The following is a 23,791-nucleotide window of genomic DNA, read 5'->3' as shown; positions in this document are numbered from 1 at the left end:
AGGTGGGCACTACTGTTGTCCCCATTTCATAGCTGAGGACAGTTAAAGAAGGAAGGTCATGTAGCTGGCATGAAGATTTTTTTTTTTGAAGTATAGTTGATTTACAATATTGTGTTAGTTTCAGGTGTACAGCAAGGTGATTCGGATATATATATATATATATATATATATATATATTCTTTTTCAGATTCTTTTTCTTATAGGTTATTACAAAACATTGAGAATACCTCCCTGTGCTGTACAGTAGGTCCTTGTTAGTTACCTATTTTATATATAGTAGTGTGTATATGGCACGTAGATTTGATTCTTGGCCTCACTAGAATCTAGACACTGTAGTTCCAGGGCCCAAACTCTTGACCACCATGGTGCTGCACCACAACCCTGCCCTGAGGCTGCATTTCAGGTGGTCTTTGGAAAACCAAAGTGACTCCTGAGGTGAATTTCCAATGTGGGAAGGAAAGTTACAAAATTTCATACCCAGAAAAGGTAGAAAGGGGTGAGCATTTAGCTTGGAGGAGGCTTGTGCTGTCCTTCAGGAGAATGAAAAGCACTGTTGAGTTTAGCTCACAGCTTCCTCATCCCTAAGCCAGATCCACATCTTCCTCTACCTTCCAGCTACTCACACGTGTCCATACACCAGTGCTCATGTGACAGGTCAGCATATCAGGCAGGGCAGACTAGCTGCTTTGTAAACCACATCAAATCCTCTGGATTTCACCCCATAAGAGTTTATTTCTCCCATAGGTCAGAGCCATTGCAAAGTAGTGGTGGCGACCCTATTACATGGAGCCCATAGGGGCCCAAGTGCCTTCCATCATGCAGCCTTACTTTTCTAATCAGAATCAGCATTTCTAGGTCTTTGGAACTTTCTGCATTCAATAGAGAAAAACAGAAAGCAGCTCATATAGGGGAGGTTGTTAGGGGCAGGCCTGGAAGCAACTCCAGTCACTTGTGCCCATATCCTGCTGGCCTGTCCATAACCACTAGGGAGGCTGGAACAACGGACAGGCTAAGCATGTCCCCGAAGAAGAGGAGGGTATAGATGTTGCTGAGTACAAACCTTCTCTCCTACCATCAGAGCCAGGATGTTGATCGGCTCCAACAAATGGGCCATCAACCAGCACCAATATCTACCCATCAGTTCCTAATAATGGCTACCTTCTCTGTGCAAGGCTCTCTGTTGAGAGATAAAGACCCGTGAGTTACACTCTTCCCTTTCAGTGATCTAGTGAAGATACGCAAAAACAGTTACCTAGAATCTTCAGCAGGGTGCGTTAAATGTTCTAAGAGGGGTCTACGTAGAGTAGGAGCACAAAAGGCAGAGTTCCTTCTGATGAGAGGAATCTGAAAAGGTTTCAGGGCAGAGACTCAGCTAATGAATGGGAATTTGACAGGCAAATAAAGCATGGGGGAGAGCTCGTCAAGGAGAGAACAGCAGGAAGAAACGCCCAAAAGCATGGGAGTGCTTGCATGTTCAGGGCCAACCAACTGGCTTAATGTGACTTCACTGCAGAGTGTCCGAGTCACATGGTGGGGACATAAATTTGGGCCAGACCTTGCTGAATCGCAAATGCCATGGTGGAGAACTTTGACCTTATTCTGCCTGCAATGGAGAATGAAGGAGGGTGCCATCTTCCAATTCTGAGGCGGGTGATGATCAGATGGCGAGTGGAAAGGCTGAAGGGTAGGAAGACGAGTTAGGTATTGGAATAGCTCTCACGACTGCTGGTGATGGTCTAGCCCAAGGCAGTGCACATCCGTGTATGCCCTTGTGCAGCCCTTTTACAGATTTCCAACATGTAATCAAATCAACTACAGTCAGTGGCAACTTTCACTTACAGTTGGTTTAGAAGACAATATGTCAATATATATACATATTCAGAACAGGCATTAAACCCATGGTTTACTAACTTTGAAAATGGTGCCACCATTGGCCATGCATAGGCAGATTCCATGAGACCCTCACCTGGGAATAATTTCCCCTCAAAATCTGCTTACCTGCCACATCTACTCATTATTTCCAGTCCCACTCGTTGCCTCTCAGTGGTCCCAGTGGGGTTCATAAAAGCCCCTTCTACTCTGTGTCCAAGGGTAGAAGTATTGGCAGCTCTTTTTAAAATCCCTTGGGCAGCCAAGATTCTCCATGAGCCTCTTGTACCTAGAGACCACCTAGGGCTTTTCTACCCTCCCCAGACCTCAAAGGCACAGGTACCCAGAAAGGAGGGTCACGTTAAATTTCCAGCCAAGCATCCGGACTCCACTCTCTGCCTTGCTCCCTCCAGCCTCCATCCTTCACGGTGGAGCCTGGACGGTGATGCAGTAGGACTCACAGCACTTACTTTAGTCTCCCTGCACACGTCCCAAACTGCATTCCTATCCCACCCCTGACATATGAATCTGCCCTCAATCCCCAGGGCTTGGCAGAGAACTTCAGTGACCCAGCGATGGCTCTGCTCTGTGTTTGTTTTAGACTCTTGGCCCTACAGCAAGATGGGTGAGCAGGTTGGACCAGCCTTCTCCCATGGCCAAGGAGTAGAAGGGGAGAGAGATGGCAGCTTGTCCACAGTTTGAATAAGCCTGGTGCCAGGCATAGCAGGAGGTGGGAGAGCTGAAGAATTTTGTTGAGAGAGTTAGAAAATAGTGATCTAGAGGCCATTCAAGGGAAAGGAATAAAACAGCTACTTTTTAAGACCCAGAGTAGGCACAATACAGAAGTGGTAGGTGACTCTTTAGAAATGAATTATATTCTTTAGGGAGATAATAAGAGAAAGAAAATCAGGCCAGACCCTCTGTGTGGGAGAAAGAAAGACAGTTCTGCAGAAAAACAAACAAAAAACCAAGGAATTCAAGCACACCCACAGCCCAGCTCTGTGTCCTTGAGCAAATTGCTTAACTTCTCTGCAAACTGGGGAAGGGGGTGGAGGTAAGGAAGATGCCTTTGTGACGAGTTATTGGCAGGATAAGTGATGAAGAAAGCTAAAAGCCAAGCTGGTATCTCTGGTATATGGGTGGGGCTACACAAAGTCCATCCAGGAGCAAGGAATAGGAGCCACAGGCAGACAGATTTCAGCCCTAGAGAAGGAAGACCTTTCCAGCTACTGCAGCTACCAAACAATGCGATGGAATATTTCTTGAGTTAGTGAGTTCCGTGTCACTGAAGGTGACCATCGAATTCCAGGGTAGCCACATTCAGGGGATGTTGGTGTAGGAACTCCTGCGTTGAATAGCAAAATTGGGGCTAAATCCCTCCTCCCTGCCCTGGGAGCCTGTGATCTCTTGATTTTCGCTTCCACGCAGGGGGCGCACAGGAGCCCGGACAGAGAAACGGCCACTCATCGGGATTGGCACCGAAGCTCTGACTAACCAAAGGACAAAACACCGTGGTCATGGCCCTCCATGGTCCAACCCACCCTTTGCTTACATTCACTTCCACCCAATGGTTCTGTTCATGGGGGGAGGGGGAGGGTTAATCACTCAGGGTGTATTTCTCCAGCTCTGAGAGTGGGAAGCCGTGATGTAAGCCTGCCCTGTGGGCTGCCAGAAGAGCCTCTGCCCTTAAATAGTAATGAGATCTATCGGTCTCCTTAACAAATGCATCTTCCCTGAGCGCTAAGTAAACCGTCTCCATTTACAGTGTCAATAGCAGTGCGGGGCCTTCCCTGCCTCTCAAGCAGCCTGAACGGATTGCAGTTGGCTGCCCTTCTTGATCCCCGTGCTCAGTGTGAGCTGTCAATGAGCGTGTCAATAAGATACCAGGACTATTGATCAGCATAGGCATTTAGGGGTCACCGGTCGATGAGAACTCCTGCAAGAGATGTAGAAAATGATAGCTTTCAGATAAAGGCAGCACAGTAAAGTTCCCGAAGGAGAAATAATATAGCTCAATTTTCCCTGTCCTGCTGCTTGTCAATTTCCCTTGGTTTTCTTGAGGTGGGGTCAAGGAGGAGCAAGCAGGGAGAGAAGTGGGAAAAGCAAGTAAGCAGCACTGCAAACATCTCAGAGAATGAAAAACCAACAGCTGCCATGAACCCAGACAGCAGCCCTCAGGCCACTGTCTGCCTCAAAAGAACAAAGAGAAAGACCAAAAAAGGCAGTGTTTCTGAAAGAGGTGGGCTCAGAGGATGAAGGTCAAGATGACAAGCATTCTTGAGAAACAGGTTTTGAGGGACTCACAAAAATCAGTTCAATCGCTCTTTGCTGGGTCCGCCTCTTAAGTGTTGAGCTGGAGTGGTCCAATTCTACACCAATTCGTTTGCTGCCCTGAGCGGTGGGGGAAGGCAGGTCCCCTTTAGAGCAACCTGACTTGTAATAGTTCATCATGGAAATAAAAAGGGTTAAAGTAACATTTTATTTGGGGGTGGAGAGAGATGGCAGAGAAGCTAAATATTATTTTTGCCCATTCTGTGCCTCAGAATTTTAACGGATACTTTCACATTACAAAAGGATTGTCCATTTTGTCAGTTTCAACAGTGATTTGCCTTTAAATGCAAGTTAAATTATTCAATTTACAGATAATTGATTGCATGGAAATATTCAATGTTCAGGAGCACAAAATTGTTTTTAACATTTTGGTTTACTGAGTCCTAGGTTTCACAGATAATTCAGGACGCAGACACCCACACACAAGGATAATGAACATGCCACAGACTGGCAACCATTTTTTTCCATCCTTTCCCTTCTGAATGGAGATCTTTTGTGACCTTATATACTACTTCTTTGGGAACTGTTTCATTCCCTTAACTCAAAGCCACATCTCAGCTTGCTTCTGAGACTGTGAAATTCATCTCAAGTCCTGCCAGTCAGACCTTGCACTTTAATTAAACCCTGAAAGTTGCTTAAAGCAATAATTCAGCATCTCCACCTGAAACTTTAAGAGATGTTATATGAACAAGAGGCTGATGAATTTCAATGAGTTTGAGCAGGATCACGTGTCATCCTTCCTGACTGTGTACTCTTCACTGTGTGTCAAAGTTCATTCAGTTATCATTGCAAAGGATATTTATTGCCAGGGGAGAGATGATGGTGACTTAAAACTGAGGTAGTAGGAGGGCTGATTGGAAAAAGAAGGAAAAAAGCCCAAAGTTCAGCAAACCCACAAAGAAAACAGGAGAGGAGGTCACAGCTAGCAAGAGATGTCAACAAAAGTTTGGAAGCAGGAAAATAAACAGGTAAATGATCAATGAAATAGCAGACAAGAGAAAGCTAAAATGTACACTGACAGCAAGAGTGAAGCCTCAAGAACGAGGCTGCTTCACAACATAGCCCCAAAAGGCTCACGAATTGGAGGCACCAAATAGCTCTGAACCAGGTGTGTAGAGCAGGGCTGAACACATAAGGGTTGGTTAAAAGTCTTTAAAAGAAGCAGTCAGGCTCTTAGATGCCCTCTTCTAGCCAGGTGGCCAGGTGGCCCCTTCTTTGCTACAGCAGGAGTCTGAAGGGTTCCCTGATAGCAGTGGTTCTCAAAGTGTGGCCATGGGTCCAGCAGCACCAGTATCACTGGGGAACTTGTTAGAAATGCAAATTCTCAGACCTACTGAATCAGAAAGTCTGGGATGGGGCCCAGCAATCTGTGTTTTCACGAGCCCTCTAGATGGTTCTGATGCAGCCTAAGTCTGAGAACTATTGTTCTTTGTAGAGACTGAGCCAGACAGGATATCAAAGACAACAGCAGTAGCTGAAAACAGTAGCCAACTACTGAAGGCTTGGGTGAAGTTGACATGCAGAACACTGAACCCCCAACACATACCTCATCTCCCAAAAAGTTGGCAGCCAAGCTGCTATATCCTAGGCGGGATTTCTAAAGATTCTTCCCTAGGAAACTGATGGGCCTGAGAGAAAATATCTGTGGTTAGTGACATTAAGGGTGGGAGGAATCTCCAAATGAAATGATTGGGTTGTAGCCCCATCAGCCTGCAGGAAAACCCACCAGCCCATGAGCCCCCTGTAGGCAGACAAACCTTCCCATTTGCCTCACCCTTAATGATGAACTGACGTTCAACAATTACCAGATGTGAGGAAATCCTCCAACAGGAAAGGACAAGACCAAAACTAAAACAAGCAAATGAAACAGAAATGAGAAACTTGGAATACATGAAAACAATGTCAGAAAGAGGAGAAAAGTTTAACAAGAGAATAAAGACTATAATGAATCATTTCAAAAGAGTAAGAAAAGATATTACATTCATGAAACAGGAACAGGAAACTAGTCAAAAATGGGAACATTGAAATAAACTTCCAGTTCCCACCAAAGCAGAAAACTAGCTCAGACTATTGTCTCCCTCCCCCAGAATCAACCGGGAGAACTACCTGGAAAGCTTTTTAAAACAAAGATTGCTGGACTCCAGCCCCTGTAGGTCTGCGAGCAGGGTGATGTCGGGATAACACCAAATACTGTTGGGGTGATGAGTAAGGCAAATAAAAAGAGCCTGAGTGCTCATTCTCCACCCAGGAGTTCTTCATTCTAAGAATTGAAAGGCAAAATACTGACGAGGGAAGTTACCTGGTCAACATGGGGGCAATTGGGAATGATGAGCAATAATTCTGTGGGGCTTGAGTCTCTTCCCCTCAGGGCCCATCCCCTACCTTGTCCTCAAGCTCAATGAGTAAGACACAGTCTGGGGCAGCCTCGGCTCTTCCCCGAAGGAGCTCGAGCCTTCAGACCAGGACACCTGAGGAGCACAGCCACTTTCACAAAAGACAACAAAGTGAGGAACATACTCCATCTGACCCAAAATGATTGACAGACCAAGAAGTCTGAATAGGCACAATAGATGTACTTAAGGATGTGATGGAAATTCGGAGCATTGTGAAACGAGAACAAGAAATCATAAAGAAAGAACCAGGTGGAAATATTACCTATGAAAACATGAGAATAAAAATAGAAGATCAAACACACGGAATAATTTCAATGATGGATACATCCAAAAACTGATTTAAAGATTTGGAAAGAGGAAGTGAGGAAATTTTCCAGAAAGGAGCAAGAGATGGAAAACATTATTTTTTTTAAAGCCAAGAACTGTGTCTTAAGGAAGTATCAGTAACTGCAAATAGGAATAAGGGGATAGACTAGGAAGAAAAAAATATTTGAAGCAATAATGAAGATATGAACCAAATTGGAAATTGTGAAAATGCCAAATGTTGCCAAAGATGCAGAGCAAAAGGCCCCACATCTACTGCTCATCGGATGCAAACAGGTACAACTGAGTCAGAAAATCCTGGACTTCCCTGGTGGCACAGTGGTTAAGAATCCACCTGCCAATGCAGGGGACACGGATTTGATCCCTGGTCCGGGAAGATCCCACATGCTGTGGAGCAACAAAGCCCGTGCGCCACAACTACTGAGCCTGCGTACCGCAACTACTGAAGCCCACATGCTCTAGGGCCCACGTACCGCAACTACTGAGCCTGCATGCTGCAACTGCTGAAGCCTGTGCGTCTAGAGCCCATGCTCCACAACAAGAGAAGCCACCGCAATGAGAAGCCCACGCACCACAACGAAGAGTAACCTTCACTTGCCGCAACTAGGGAAAGCCTGCACGCAGTAACGAAGACTCAACGGAGCCAAAAAAAAAAAAAAAAAAAAAAAGAAAAGAAAAGAAAATCCTTTGGCATTAAACATGCCAAAGTAAAGTTAAACATGCATGTAATTGACACCCTAGCAATTCCACCTCTAGGCATATATCTTAGAAAAATTCTCAAACACTTGTACCAGGAGATATGTAAAAGAATGTTGGTGGCAGCATTATCCTTCATAGGATAAACCTGGGGGAAAAACCAAATGTCCATCAACAGTAGAATGAATAAACTGTGGTAGGTTCACACAATGGAATATAGAACAGTGGAAAAGAGGGAATTACTGCTTTAATTACTAACATGTATGGATCGCGAAAACACAATGCTTACCAAAATGAGTATATATATTTAAGGAAAATAATATAGTGTTATTCCATTTATATCAAGGTAAAAATTAGGCAAGACTAAATATGTTGTTGAGAGATACATATTTAGGTCATTAAAAAATATATAAAAGAGACTGATTAAAGCAAAATTGAGAATTGTGGTCATTTCCAGGAGGTATGTGAGGAGCAGGCTGTGAGATGAGATGCACTCAGGGTGCTTCGGGGTGGCTGGGGATGTTCTATTTTTTGGTCTTGGAAGTGAGTGTCTGAGGTTTTTTTCTAAAATCGTATTCAAACTGTACATATTTGTTTTCCATAAACTCCTATCCAGGTAGGCTGTGTCTTATGATAAAAAAAAAAAACAGGGGCTTCCCTGGTGGTGCAGTGGTTGAGAGTCTGCCTGCCAATGCAGGGGACACGGGTTCGTGCCCCGGTCCGGGAAGATCCCACATGCCGCGGAGTGGCTGGGCCCGTGAGCCGTGGCCGCTGAGCCTGCACGTCCGGAGCCTGTGCTCCACAACGGGAGAGGCCACTACAGGGAGAGGCCCGCGTACCGCAAAAAAAAAAAAGTTAAAAGCAACAACTGACATAAGTGGGGAAAAGAGACAAATCAACAATTGTAGTTGAAAATTTCAAAGGCCCTTCCCAGAAACAGATCAAGCAGATAAAAGAAACAAAGATATAGAAGATCTGAACAACAGAAATAATAAATTTCAGCACATATAGAACTCTACCCCAAATGAATAGACAACCTGTGCTATTTTGAACACACACCAAGCATTTATAAATCTAAATTGATTTTGGACCATAAGCAAAACCCAGTAAATTCCCAAAAGTCAGATAATACCAATTAAGTTCTTAGACCATAATGCAATAAAAGTTGTTATCAATAACAAAGCAATATTTTTTAAAAATTCCATATGTTTGGAATTTTAGTATATTACTAAATAATCACTGAGTTAAAATAGATATCATGAATAATATAAGAAATATTTATAGCTAAATAATAATGAAAACATGTCAAAATTTATGGCATGAAACTAATAGTATTTACAAGGACATTTATAAGTTTAAATAATTTTATTAGAAATTAAGAAAGATCAAAAATAAATAAGCGAAGGATTCAACATACAACATTAGAAACAAGGAACAGATTAAATCCAAAGAAACAAGAGAGAAAATATTGAAGATAAGTATATTAACCACAATCCAGTCAGAAGAACAAAAACAGTAATTTGAACAAGAAAGGCTTAATGTAAGTATTAACTATTTGCAAGGAATAATCTACTATGGTGGGGATAAAAAGCGAAAGCTAAAGAATGCTCAGGGTTTTTTTTGGGGGGGGCGGGTGCCCACTGAGACAAAAACATGGAAGAGAGTCCCTCCTCAAGGCTGGAATTCAGACCTAAATAGACAAGGGGTGGTGGCAGTCCACTGGATGCCAGAGAAGTTCTCTGGGTTTCCCGGGACCAGAGTGAATCCCCATTTGGCCAACGGGAACCCCCCGGCAAAGGGGGCCAAAGAGCTGAGACTGGCAGGCAGGAAACTGGCCAATGGGATAACAACAAAACATCTCATTCTGGCTACTTTCCTGCTCATCATCCAGTCTGCATAATGCCATCAGTGAAGTGGGAATAGTGTGGTGTTTTGAGGAATGTCAAGATCATCAAGATCTCTGCAGACCCTATTATGGCAGAGAGCAGGAGAATTGACAGAGCCCTGAGGCAGCCCTGTGAAGATAGACTGCTGGCACTGCCGGGTAAAAGCAAACTGCTATTGGTGGTCCTTTCAAATTGGCATGGAGAAAAACGCATCAGCCACGTCATGAACTACATACCAAATGCCAGGGATTGCACTGATTTGCTCCAGTAAAGGTACAAAACAGCAACAGCTGCATCTAGAATCACTGCCTGATTCAGTTTATGACAGGCCACAGGTACTCCAATATCCATCCAACATCTGCACAGGCCAAGCTGGTGAGTAAAATGGGAATACGACAAGTATCACCACTCCCACTTCTTTCAATGCTTTGATGATGGCATACATCTTTGAAATTTCCCCAGAGAGGCAGTATTGTTTCTGATTTATTACCCTGGTATGGAGGAGAAGTTCCACTGGGTTTTATGTAGCCTTCCAATCATAATGGCTCTCATCCCATGGATCTGAGAGCCAATGTGGGGGTATTTCCAGTTCCCAAGTACATGCACAGCAGTTATACATTCAAGATCTGAGGAAATAACTCACGGGGTGGGTCTTTGGATGAATCAAGCCCACTGTGAGTCAAACCTCAGCTGAGTTTCCATCTTTATTTGATTACTATAGCCTCCACTTTGATGGGTCAGAGACGCATTTTGTTTTTGGGGTTTTTTAATTTAATTGATTGATTAATTAATTAATTAATTAATTTTTGGCTGCGTTGGGTCTTTGTTGTTGTGCGCAGGTTTTCTCTAGTTCTGGCGAGCAGGGGCTACTCTTTGTTGTGGTGCGTGAGCTTCTCATTGCAGTGGGTTCTCTTGTTGCGGAGAACAGGCTCTAGGCACGTGGGCTTCAGTATTTGTGTCTCACAGGCTCTAGAGCGCAGGCTCAGTAGCTGTGGTGCACGGGTTTAGTTGCCAAGTGGCACGTGGGATCTTCCTGGACCAGGGCTCGAACCCACGTCCTTTGCACTGGCCGGCAGATTCTTAACCACTGCACCACCAGGGAAGCCCCAGAGGGGCATTTTGGATGCCCAGGAGTTAGTGTTAATTCATAGCCAGTGTCTAGTAATCCCCCAAAGGTTTGGATATTGCACAGTCACACCAGTAAGTGGCCCTAGGTCCTTTTGGATTAAGTTTGGAAAAACATTTACAGTGCCTACTTGTGAAAATGCAGCAGGGAACTTCCTCCGAAGGACCCGGTGTCACCTACAATCCAGAGGCTCTGAGTCTATGCATTATGTCTCAAAACTGGTGACTCAAGTCTGGGTTTCAGCCAGACTTACAGCTTTTTCTGTGATACAGATCAAGAAATACTTTAGCAGGCTGCCATCTATTTTGTTCTGAGGCACATTGTGATCAGTTACTATCACCAAAGATCTCAGCGATGAGATGCAGGCCTTCCTGAAGAGGTTGTGCTTGTAACCCAATAGGTTGTGAAGAAGTTTGCTAAGTTGCCCTGAGCCAGAGCTGATCCACAGTTACTGGGCTGAGCTATTGGTCAGGGAAATAAAGGGCAGGACTGGCAAGGAGGAAAACCTCCACCCGAGTGCCAGGCTTTGTGCGTAAGAATCCTCCTGTTGGAATGCTGGCCAGGCTTCTGGAAGCTGTAGAACCCATCACCTAGAGGCCACCTGGAGCACCCAGAGAACTCACAGGGAAAGTGCCTGCAAAGGTGCCACCAAGACTTGCTGGCGGTGAATCCCACTGGGTGGCCTGTACAACACAGGAGCCCTCAGGAAGGAATATATATGTATACTGGAACCAGGAAGAGAAACCCAATTCCCCCTGCGGTGTCCCTCCAGCGCCCTCTGCTGACAACGCTTAGCATTGTGTCAGCTAACAAGGAAGAAGTGTTCCAGTCTCACAAGCAGAGCGATCCAAGGTAGCTTTGGAACTGAAAGGCAATAAAAGTGGCACTGCCACACAAGGAATGTAATTACGAAACAGGACAGAAATCACGAGCAAACCAAAAGGTAGTTATCTGAAAGGATGAATAGGTATAGAACTCTTAGGCAAGATTAATTAAGACAAAAAGAGAGCAAGGATAAATTAAAAAGAGTATTCTGAGACCAACAAAGATATCTTATATGTTTGAAATATAATAGCAGAGATTGTTTTAATTAACTTAAGTGTTGACCCTAAGCTCAAGGAAATTCCCTAGATAATAGAACAGAAAACAAAGATATGGAAAATGGCTGGAGGGGATATAAATTAAACCCCAGCCCTGTGTGGGCTCCAGGAATGTTCTGCTCTCTCTTTTCTGGTGCTTTTCATCCTGCACTAAGTAGCTTCGTTCCACACATGCGCAGAGCGGTACCCACAACAGGATGCTCACAACAGGATGCTCCTCCAGAGCGTTTCCTGTGCTTTTTGGCAGGGATGACCTGTGGTCAGTCGTGAACTCCAAGGGGAGTCAAGAGCTCAGTCTTCCGGCCTCTGTATGGAACAGCTTCTTTGGTATAATTTTTTGCCCCAGAGCTCCCTGTGCAATTAGGCAGAGGCTAGACCTTTCCTGAAACCACACTTCGGCCTCTCTTCTACCCCTGTGATTTCTTGCTTCCCTCATCTCCTAAGAGGTTGCTCCTGAGGGCACTCCCTCAGTGACTCAGTTGCACAGGAATCCCTGTCTCTGCCTCTGCATCCAGGGAATCCACCCTAAGGCAGAGGGGTGATGCGCTGAAAGTTATACCACAGGGAAATGAATCTATAGTGGTGTTCAGGATGGATTAGAGCAGAGAGAGAGAAAAAAATAGGAAGAGGAAGATAAGAGGTTATGTCTGGACAGACTCACTACTGATGCCACATGGCAGATGAGAGAATGGAAAACGTGAAATAGGATGACAATATCTCCGACCTGGTGACTAGGAGGATGGTAGCACCACATACAAACATCAGGTAACCAGAGAATAATCATACTGGGAGCAAGCATCCCCATGTAGTACTATCACCCAAGACTTAACAGCTGCACGACACTCTGCAATTTACAGAGCTCTCAAATACCTCATCTCTTTTTTCCCAGAGGTCTCCGTGAAATAGGGTGGTAGGTATTCTCTCTTCTTTTCTCTTTCCTTCTTTCTTGTGACCTTGACGTACTTCCCAGGAGAGAACGGGAAGAATACATCCTCATGCCCATTGACTTTGGACTTGACCAGGTGACTCAGTTTGGTCAAAGTAATATAGAGAAACATGACATGAGCAGAAGCTTTGTGTGTGCTCCTGTGATTCGACGTGGCTTGGGTGCTTTTGCTATCCACCTTCAGAGAACATGCCCCCAGGTGATTACTAATACAAAGAAAATGAGAAGACGTGTAGAGCAGACCCAAACCCAACCCACAGCCTAGAACTATGTGCAGCTGAACCACAGGTACCTACAAACCTGTAAGTGAGAAATAAACTCTTGTTGTTTAAGCCACTGCATTTTAGGAATGTTGTTAGCACTGTTGCAAAAAAAAACCCTGAATAATACAGTTAGGTAAACAGGTATTAGTAAGGTGCCCAAAGATAAAACACCTGAGATACAGAGAGGTTAAGAATTTGTCCAAGTTTACAGCTCACGGGAGACGGTTAACTCTGCTGTTATCTACCTACTCAAGAAAGACTCTGCACATGTAGACACATTTCACAGCTTAGAGGCCCAGAACTCAAAGGAATAATTTTTAAATGCCTTAAAAAAAAAAAAAACTACTGAGTTTTCTAATAACCTAAGAAATGCATGTTTTCATATATGCTGCCTATTAAGTCTGTTCATATCGTATCAGCAAACATCATGTCGTCTTGGAGAGGTTCCTAGTTTCTCCTGTGAAATGTTTTTCAACGCCTGAGTGAATCAAAATGAATGTAAATGAGGTTTATTAAGTCAACCCCACATGGTGCTGTATTGTCAGCATTTGTAGGGCTGTGACAGGTTAGTTATTGCAGTTTGAAGGAAATGTCACCAACACAGCAGTCTGCAGAATTAACTTAAAAGAAATATATACATATATATATATATGTATATATAAACGTCTCAGGATTTTCTACCCTTTTGAAAATTGTCTCCTCAGAAGGTGACAGGGGGCTGAGGGAGGCTAAGGTTGGCTCATTCTTTTTCATCAAGAATCGCTCTCTGGGCTTCCCTGGTGGTGCAGTGGTTAAGAATCCGCCTGTCAATGCAGGGGACACGGGTTCAAGCCCTGGTCCGGGAAGATCCCACATGCCACGGAGCTACTAAGTTCGGGCGCCACAACTACTGAGCCTGCACTCTAGAGCCCATGAGCCACAACTACGGAGCCTGCATGTCAGAACTACTGAAGCCCGAGTGCCTAGAGCCCGTGCTCCGCAACAAGAGAAGCCACGGCAATGAGAAGCCCACGCACCGCAACAAAGAGAAGCCCCGCTGGCCGCAACCAGAGAAAGCCTGCACGCAGCAAGGAAGACCCAATGCAGCCAAAAATAAATAAATAAAATTAATTAATTAATTAAAAAAAAAAAAGAATCGCTCTCTGGCTATGTGATACCTGAGGCCGAGGGTCAGGGGCTACAGGTAAGCAGCCAGGCTTCTGAGAGCTGCTGTTAATGGACTGTGGAGAGGAAACAAAATGAGGGTGATTGCAGTTGACGAGTGACAGGAGTAATGACAACAGCACCAAGTGCCCTCTCCTCCTAGAATGAGTGTCAGACTGGTTTGCGGGGAGAGTGTGGGCAGAAACAAGAGGAGAAAGAAGGCAAAGGAGGCCCGGGATGCTGAGCTGCCAGAGGAGGGGCTTTATTAACTCCAAGGGGGCTGAGGATCCAGCCATGGTGACATCACCCCTTCCCGGGCACGTTTCTGTTGCTCGCCCAGAGGAGGCGTCAGGAATGGGCTGGCCCGGTCATCGGTCCCTTAGGTGATTTGATTGGAGGAGAGTCAGGAGGGCTGTTTTTTCCACATCATCACGCTCAGTCACTGTAACTTTTGGAGAACTGTTTCTTCGAGTCCTGGACGCTTCCCTTTAAGGCGTCTCCTCTCACATGAAAATACCTCATGGGAAAGATAAATGTGTTAAGCGTTACATCTCTCAAGACTAAAGTAAAAAATACCTTTTAATTGAAACCTCCAGGCCCTCTCTGTAGGGAGAAGGCCCTCATTGCAGGGGAAGGAAAAGATACTGAAGGAAAACATGCAACCAGACCAGAAATAGACGTTCTGACTTCTCAGTGCCCTAAACTTACAGTGTATAAACGTTGTGCCCCTGTGCTACAATCAGCATTTTGGTTACATAAGGTTACCTTTTCCCGGCCACACACAGGACAGTTACTCCCCCCTTTACATAAAACGTGAGAACCACAGAGTTTGGGGGGGTCCTCTCATTTAATCCCACCTTTTTACAGTAGAGAAACTAAATGCCAGAAAAGGAAAGGGGATATCTAAGCTCACCCACTGGAGCAGAACACAGACATATCTTCTTTGTCAAAATTCTGTCTTTCAAAAACCCATGCCACTCTGCCTTCTCTGGATAGGTCCCACGCCCGAGGCTTAAATTTCTCTTGAGTGCAACCAGAAACATTTATTAAACGATATTGGCGAATGCTCTGGGACTGTGTGCTTTTCTGTGCAAAATGAGTTTAAAAGATCCATCCACTCAGCAAACATTTGTTGACTGCCCATTGTCCCTGACCTCTGGGACCTCACAGACTAAGATGTCCTAACTGGCCAAAAGCGTTGGAGGTTTAACTGTAAATGCCATCACAGAAGTAAAGGGGACAAATATTCACATTGAGGGTCCATTTTATTAGGTAGGGAGTGAAGAAGAAAATAGACCTCTAGGTGGACATGGCAGAGATGGGAGGAATTATGTCTCTCCCCAGCAGATAGATGAAACCCAAAGACCCACTTTTGCTTGCTAATCCTCTAGGTAAAGGCCCATGCCATCATTTTATACATACGTACATATATATATATATATATATATATATATATATATATATATATATTTATATGAAACTACTTCAGAGCTCAGGAAGACCATGAGTCTATAAAGCTGTCACTTGTTGAAGTTCCCTGGAGTTGAAGAATATGAATAGCCCCTTCCCCAAAGGCAGAACCCAAGTGAGTGCTTCTGCAAGGACTGAATTCTGGCCACGCATCATGCCTATTTAGTGACTTGGAATTACTGGGCTCAAGGACAGAGCTGGGTATCGCTACCTAAGAGTGAGCTTCCAAAGGAAATTGCCCAGGACAAAGGTGGTCCTTTAGGACTGAACTCAAGAGGGACCCTGAGGCTAGAAGTGGATTTGGTCCAGAAGGAGGTCCACTTTCTGAGAAAGAAGATGAATAGGGAAAAAGGATCAAGCCAAGGGCTGAGAAGGACATAAGCAGCCACTGGAGGAGGAGCCAGTTGAGGAGTCCAAGAGAAGCAGGGTGATCCAGGAGAGTTTCCCATCACAAAGCCAAGAAAACCACAGATGGCGGCGAAAAACCTCACATAAGCAGTTCGTTTCAACTCTTGCTCCAACGAACATTTTTAGCAACTTTCTTATGGTGGAAAATGATTGATTTGAATTTCACTCCTTTTTCAACAAAGACAGCTGTGTGGTGGAAAGAGCCATGAACTTGGGTCAGAAACCTCAAGGCTGAATCCCGCTGTGACTATGTGTCAGAGCCCAGCTGTGTGACCTTGAGGAGGTGTCCTAATAGCTAGGGGTCAAGACTTCCTCATCTAAAATCACAGGTTGCTCTGAGTTTTGATAAGGTAATGGAAATAAAGCACATGTAAAGTACTACATACATAACATGACTATTTAAACTGTAATTCTTAGAGAACTGACAAATATGGGTGTAAACAACAAAAAGACTGGTGCCCATAGTCCTGAACATGGTAAGTTTTCATGCAAGTTTTTGCAGGGCTTATTTACCACTTACTGTCAATGACACTCCTTTGCTTATATTTATGATAAATGCTCTGCTTATTGAGTGTATTTAATCCATTGTGAACGGCATGATCAAGGATGAAATGGGACAGCAGAGATGGAAAAACCATCCGAACAGCAGGGATTTTGGCATTGTAACTTGACTTGCCTTGAAAATCAGCTGCCTCACACCTGCCAGAAGTGGTTTGGAACCCCTCAAAAAGTCCCATCCCCAGAGCATTGTCATTATTTTACCTGTCAGCTCCCTGAGAAAGCCCCATTAACAAGGCATAGTTGTTTGCCCTGATCCAGAACTCACTCTGCAGAAAAGCCCTATCCCCAGAGTGTTTTCAAAGTACTACTAATAATCAGCTGCAGAAGCAACACTTTGGTTTAACATTGCAGCTGTTTGAGGATGTGATAGCCACTGGGGAAAACAAAAGCCTAGTCCAAAACTTAAAAGGATGATCTAGGGAATGAGATGTCCATAGAGTGATTTGAAAGCTCTGACATATTCCTAGGAATCTAGAAGGTTGTGAGGATGTGCAGGGCTGTGCAGGTACCCAGGAAAGACCAGAGAGGTCTGTAATCTCTCACCTCTGGGTAACCCTGTGGCCCTGGGCAAGGAGGAAATTAAGGCTTAGACAGAGCTGTAAGCTTCCTGAGGATTTAAGGCATACACCAAAGCACACAGAGCCACTCATCAAAGAATTCAAAACATTCGTTCAAAGTACTTTAGGAAATAGGTGACCAACTATTAGCTGCCCACTCAGATAACCTAGCAAAGACCTCAGTGGCTACACACTACAGGGAACACGTGTTTCACAGAATTAGTTTAGAAAATTTATTAAACCAACAAATGGCAGTAACAAAAACGACAAAATCAGCAACAAAAGCAAAGTCTGATGGAGGGAGATCTGATTTCCAGAACCGGCACATTATATTATCTAAAATGTTCATTTTGTGAGAAAAAAAATATACCTATATAATTATAAGACATGCAAAAAACAGGAAACCATGACCCAGAGATAGATGAAAAAAAAAAAAAAAAGCAGTCATTAGAAACTTCCCTGAGGGGGAACTCAGATACTAAACTTACCAGACAAATATTTTTAAATCAGTTTTTTACATATACTCAAAAGACTAAATAAAACCATCTTTAGAATTAAACTTTGACAATAATGCCTCACTAAATAGGGAATATAAATTGAAGGATTAAAATGAACAGAAAAGTAAAAACAAAAAAGAACCAAATAGGAATTCTGTAGTCAAAAAGCATAATAACTGAAATGAAAAATTCACTAGAGGAGCTCAACAGCAGATGTGAACTGGCAGAATCAGGAAAGCACCAAGAGATAAATGACTCCTCAAGTAAAAAGCATCCTCGATAATATTAACAGTTGACTTCTCTTTATAAATCCAAGAAAGCCAAAAGGAAGCCAAAAGGCAATTGGAGGACATATTTAAAGTTCTGCAAAAAAGAGCTGCCTTCAAAGAATTCTTTATCCAACAAAACTATCATTCAAAAACAAAGGAGAGGGGCTTCCCTGGTGGTGCAGTGGTTGGGGGTCCGCCTGCCGATGCGGGGTGCGCGGGTTCGTGCCCCGGTCCGGGAAGATCCCACATGCCGCAGAGCGGCTGGTACCGTGAGCCATGGCCGCTGGGTCTGCGTGTCTGGAGCCTGTGCTCTGCAACGGGAGAGGCCACAACAGTGAGAGGTCCGCGTACCGCAAAAAAAAAAAAAAAAAAAAAAAAAAGGAGAAATTAAGACATCATAGATAAAAACTGAGAAACTTGGTTACTGGCACATCTGCCCTGTAAGAAAAACTTTAGGGAATCCTTCAGGTTAAAATGAAGACCATAACTTTAGTCCACATGTAGAAATAAACAGCATCAGTAAAGGTAACTACATAGGCAAAAATGAAAGACAGTATAAATGTATCTTTTGTAATACTTTACCTTTACTATTACTTTAAAAGACAACTGCATAAATCAGTAATTAGTAAACTGGGTTGATGGGCTGATAAGGTATAAAGATGTAATTTGTGTGACATTTATAGCACAAAGGAGGAGAGAAGTGGAAATATATTGGAGCAAAGTTTCTGTATAATGTTGAAATTAAATTTGTATTAACCCAAACTTTAAGTTTCAGTACTAATTGTAATGCCCAGAACAACCACTAAAGAATAGTCAAAAAAATATAGTAAATAAAATAGCAAAGGAACTAAAATAGTATGCTATAAAATATCTATTTAACACAAAGAAGGCAGTAAAGGAGTGATAGAGGCTCAAAGGCAAAAGACATAGAGTAAACGCTAGCAAAATGGCAGTCATAAGTCCTACCACATTCCTCAAAAGAAGGTAAACAAGTGGCTAATAAGCACACCAAAAGACACTGAACATCACTCTTCATTAAGGAGATGTATGTCAAAAACACAATGAGGTACCCCTCACACCCAGTAGGACGGCTATTATCAAAAAGAGAGACAGTAACAAGTGTTGGTGTGGCTGCGAAGAAATTGAAACCCTCAGAATTTGCTGGTGGGAATGTCAACTGAGGCAACACTGCGTAAAATAATTTGGTGCTGTCTAGAAACATTAAAAATATTTACATATGACCAATTCTACCCTTAGGTATATACCCAAGAGAAAAAAGAACATATGTCTACGCAAAGACTTGTACATGAAGTTCTTAGTAATATTATTTATAAGAGCCAAAAATAGAAACAACCCAAATGTCCATCAACTGATGAATGGATTAAAAGAAAAGTGACATGTCCATACAGTGAAGAATTATTCAGCAATAAAAAGAAGTGAAGTACTGGGCTTCCCTGGTGGCGCAGTGGTTGAGAGTCTTCCTGCCGATGCAGGGGACACGGGTTCGTGCCCTGGTCCAGGAGGATCCCACATGCCACGGAGCGGCTGGGCCCGTGAGCCATGGCCGCTGAGCCTGTGCGTCCAGAGCCTGCGCTCTGCAGCGGGAGAGGCCACAGCAGTGAGAGGCCCACGTACCGCAAAAAAAAAAAAAAAAAAAGAAGTGAAGTACTGATCCATTCTATAACATGAATGAAGCTTGGAAATATTAGGCTAAGCAAAAGAAATCAGTCACAAAGGATCATGTATGATTCCATTTACATGGACTATCAGACTAGGCAAGTCTACAGAGACAGAAAGTAGACTAGTTGGTTGCCTAGGCTGGTGGAATAATGAGGAGGGAAGGGGGAGTGATTGCTAATGGGTTGGGCTTTCTTTTGGGAGTGATGAAAATGCTCTCAAATTGATTGTTGTGATGGTCTTACAACTTTCGAATATATTAAAAACCATTGTGTACTCCAAATGGGGGAGTTTTAAGATATGTGAATTACATCTCAATAAAGTTGTTATAAAATAAATGCCTACCAAGACAACACATCGAGAGGGTTTATGAATTGAAACAGAAAAAAGGATCCTTGTGGTGCCTATGCTTTAAGACAATCTGAGTCCCAAATGGGTTTCCTAGGGTGTGATTTTTTTTCTATGAAAGAAAAGAATTTCTGCTTTACAAAATCATTCATGGTAAAGTAGTGTTCTCTGGCTTTGCATACCCATATGCCATTGCACACCAGTTAGGATGCTCCCCACTAGCCCAACCCCTTAATTCAGAGATGACTATGCTGATGACTCTGGAACTCTTTCTGCTCTACTAACAGAGCCCTATGTTGAATAGTCCAACCTCCTGATCTAGAACTTTTTCCAACACTCAAATTGGGCACTAGAAAGGGTGCAGGGGTAGGCAGAGTAATAAAGGCATGGGTGGCGGGGAGGAAGCTGGGATTTGGTCAAATGGAAATGTACATACAAGGCAAGGTCATGGGTAAGATGAATGGATGGGAGGAATGGCTGGGGAGAGACCTGTCAAGAGATGGAACAGGCACAGGAGAGGGGTAAAGAAGGACCAGCCTGGAGGGCGTAGTCAGAAGAGAAAGATGGTGGACCCCCATCAGAAACTATTAGGTAGGTGATGAGAGAGGAGGAAAACTCACCAGTGAATTCCAGATTGCCTCTTATTTTAATTTCACGAAGGAAAATGTCTTTTTCAAGCATCATTTTCCAGAACAAATGATCAGTTTGTGAAGTAGATCATCAATTCCCAACCTGATTTGTTTTTAATCTATCAGAGTTGCTTAAGGAAGGTCTTATTTGCGGCCAAAAGAATGCAGTATTCTCTCCATTTCTGAAGGAGGAATTCAATGCACTGCGTGTTGGAGTCCCTCTGTTGCCACGGGACAAGCAAATGGTGCTCAGAGAGGGGACCTGCCTGCAGGGGAGACTCTAGTTCCCAAAGCCATCTATTGTATCTGAGCTGTGTGTGGGCCCTGTGGGGGCTGATAGCTCAGAAAATCAGACGGGGGACTGGCCTGTCTCCCTTGAGACAGATAACAGAGAAAGTAGAAGGCCATGACTCAAAGAGCCTGGAAATGGAAATGGACCTGCAGGGTTGCCAGGTTCAGCCCCTCATCTTGCAGATGGGGAACTCAGCCCAGAGAGGACAAGTGACTTGTCCACGTTTGCTCAGCCAGACAATGGCAGATTTGAAACCAACAGTCTGGCTTCTCTCTCCCTGAAGATGCATGGCCCCCAGACAGGCCAGGCTGTCACTAAGAGACAAGTAAGTATGCTTGTACCTGCCCTGGAATGCCTCACACTGAAATCAGAAAACCTTCTGCTGCAACCCTGATGAGGAAACTAAATTAGCTACTAATTGTTTAATTGGTGGCAAGCTCTATAAGGCAGTAAGGAATAAATTAAGTTGGACTGCGAAGCACACATTTGTTAGATCTGATCATTTTGATGATCACCTCTGTGGCCCACCGGTGATGCTGTACATCTCGCCCCTTGGAAAGCTCTCAGAGGGATCCCATGACCTTTTTGCTGCCAGATAAATTATTCCTTTCTCTTCCTTTTTCTGTCCCACTTTCACCATCTTCCCTTCTCAGTCTTTTTAATCCAGAACTTTAATGTCAGTAGAGTGCTCATGAATGACTAGCTCTCTTGGGAAGAGAACACTGATTTGTAGCATTTAGCAATTTCTGTGCACTCCCATCATGGGCCAATTTCAAGGTACCAACATGACATCTACCAGTTTATAGAATTCCTGATAATTTAACAATTGGCTCTTGCAAGCACATACAAGATGATTCCAAAACAACACTGATAGTGTGTACAGATTCCATCTGAAAGCAGCAGAATACACATTTTTTTCAAGTGCACATGGAACATTCTCCATGTGGGTAGATCACATGCTAGGCCACAAAATAAGCCTCAGTAAATTTAAGAAAATTGAAATCATGTCAAGCATCTTTTCCAACCACAATGCTATGAGACTAGAAATCAACTATAAGAAAAAAAACTGCAAACCACACAAACACATGGAAAACAGTATGTTACTAAACAACCAATGGATCACTGAAGAAATCGAAGAGGACTTCCTAAGGTATCTTTTGATCTCTGACCTCAACATTGTCCCCAGACAAGTCCCCAGTGAAGCTGTGAGGGGAATAAACTTGGACTTGGTGGCCCCAGCTTGCTCCTCTGTGCCCTTTCTCACCTCCCAGTGGATAACCTGAACCAAATTGCTCACACTTTCCACATACCTCCCTTTCCAAGAAAAATTCACTCTCCAAAAAAAATATCTGAAACTCTTTTTCCCTAAGATGCAAATAAGTGGTAACAGCTTAAAGTAGTGACTTTCCAGAGTTACTTACATCTTGGCCTCTTGGGAAAAAAACTTAAAGCTAAGGGATTCAAACTCCACTTTGGGGATTGCAGGCAGCCCAGAGGGTATGAGCAATCCTAATTCCAGAGCAATAGTGTCACAGCAGAGCCCCCGAACATCACGGGAATGGCTGCCTGGCCCATCTATGTGAAAAGCTGGCCTTGATCTCTGCCCTCCAGGGCCTGCCATCATCCTAGCAAGCTCCAGACCCCCTCTCCTTGTGCTTCCAGACCAACAGTGTTTGAGGTCAGGATATCTAAGTAGACTGATGATACAAAGAGCAGCATCCGGACCAGAGACAAGAGAGGTCTAATCTCAGTGACACCATCTCCAGTTGCCTGACCTCAGGAAAGATACCTTATTTAAGTTCAGCTCCTGCTCTGTAATACAGGACTTAAAACACCCACCTCGGAGGATGTTTGGGGGCATAGTGCCCACCTGGGGTGATGATGGTAATTCCCAGTGGTGGTGATGGTCATGAAAGATAAAGTGTCACATCTCCTGGGAAAATAAAAACTCCAGAGCTGGACTTTCTAAACCCCAGAGTCTTTCCTACAGATGATCCCAGTTGCAGGTTATTATTTCCTGCCGGCAACACACCCAGGCTGCCAGCCCAAATGATGGAACTCTCTAAGACACCAAAACGTAGGTGAGGGCAGTGCTCCCCTCTGGGGGAAGCTGGACCCGTGTTTGATTGGTGCTGACAGCAGGTGCCAGGGAGACATTTTTGCCAACCATCCAATATCCCTGGTCCTCTGGTAATTCAGATTACTTTCCAAATGTCACTGCATCTGTCTGAGTCTGACAGCTCTTCAAACTGGGGCCCTTTCTCTGAGCCTGAAGACCTAGACATATTCCTGAAGGGGCTTTTGATCTTCATTTCTTTCCAGGTGGGAGGGTCCTTTGTCAGGCAAAGTCCAGACTCGTGAAACTTGCAGACAAAAAAACCTAGTGACAGGTAGTCTGGCAGGTGAAGTCAATAGCACATTGAATGCAGGGACCCAGCTAGTTGGATAAGACACATGACATTCCTGAAAATGAATAGCCAGGGGGAAATACTTACATTGTTCTTCAAACCCACTACAGCATCACCCCCACTTATCTTGAAATCTGACTTCTAGTAACTTCCAAATTGTGCAAGCAGAGAAAGTCCAGACACCTGAAATAACTATTCCACGGTCTTACACCAAATCCATGAACTGTACTGCTTAGAAGATGGACCAAAGCACTTGTTCAAAGCCTCTTTCCTCTTGCTTAACATAAAAGTCTAGCAATCCCAGATATTTGGGATTCCAGTCCCTGCAAACTGGATATAGCATATATAAGATGTTCCGGGGAAGGAAGAGGGAGGCATTAGAGACAGCTCAATAACAGCAGTGAGGATTGACAGCTGGCAGCCTGGTGGCAGAAAGCTAAAAGCAAGTGCAGGAGAGTGTGTGGGCTAGACGGTCATAGAAATAAGGCAAGGTCATCAAGAAAGGGTTAAACTCTCTCGCGCTTCTGAAAAGGTAAGGAGATGTAGAATACATTTGAGAAAGCCTTCCATCCAGAATGCCTAAAGGAAATGAAATTTG

This window comes from Mesoplodon mirus (assembly GCF_964341445.2).
Source record: "Mesoplodon mirus genome assembly, chromosome: 20".
Classification (NCBI taxonomy): Eukaryota; Metazoa; Chordata; class Mammalia; order Artiodactyla; family Ziphiidae; genus Mesoplodon; species Mesoplodon mirus.
Note: the sequence above shows the minus strand (reverse complement) of the source record.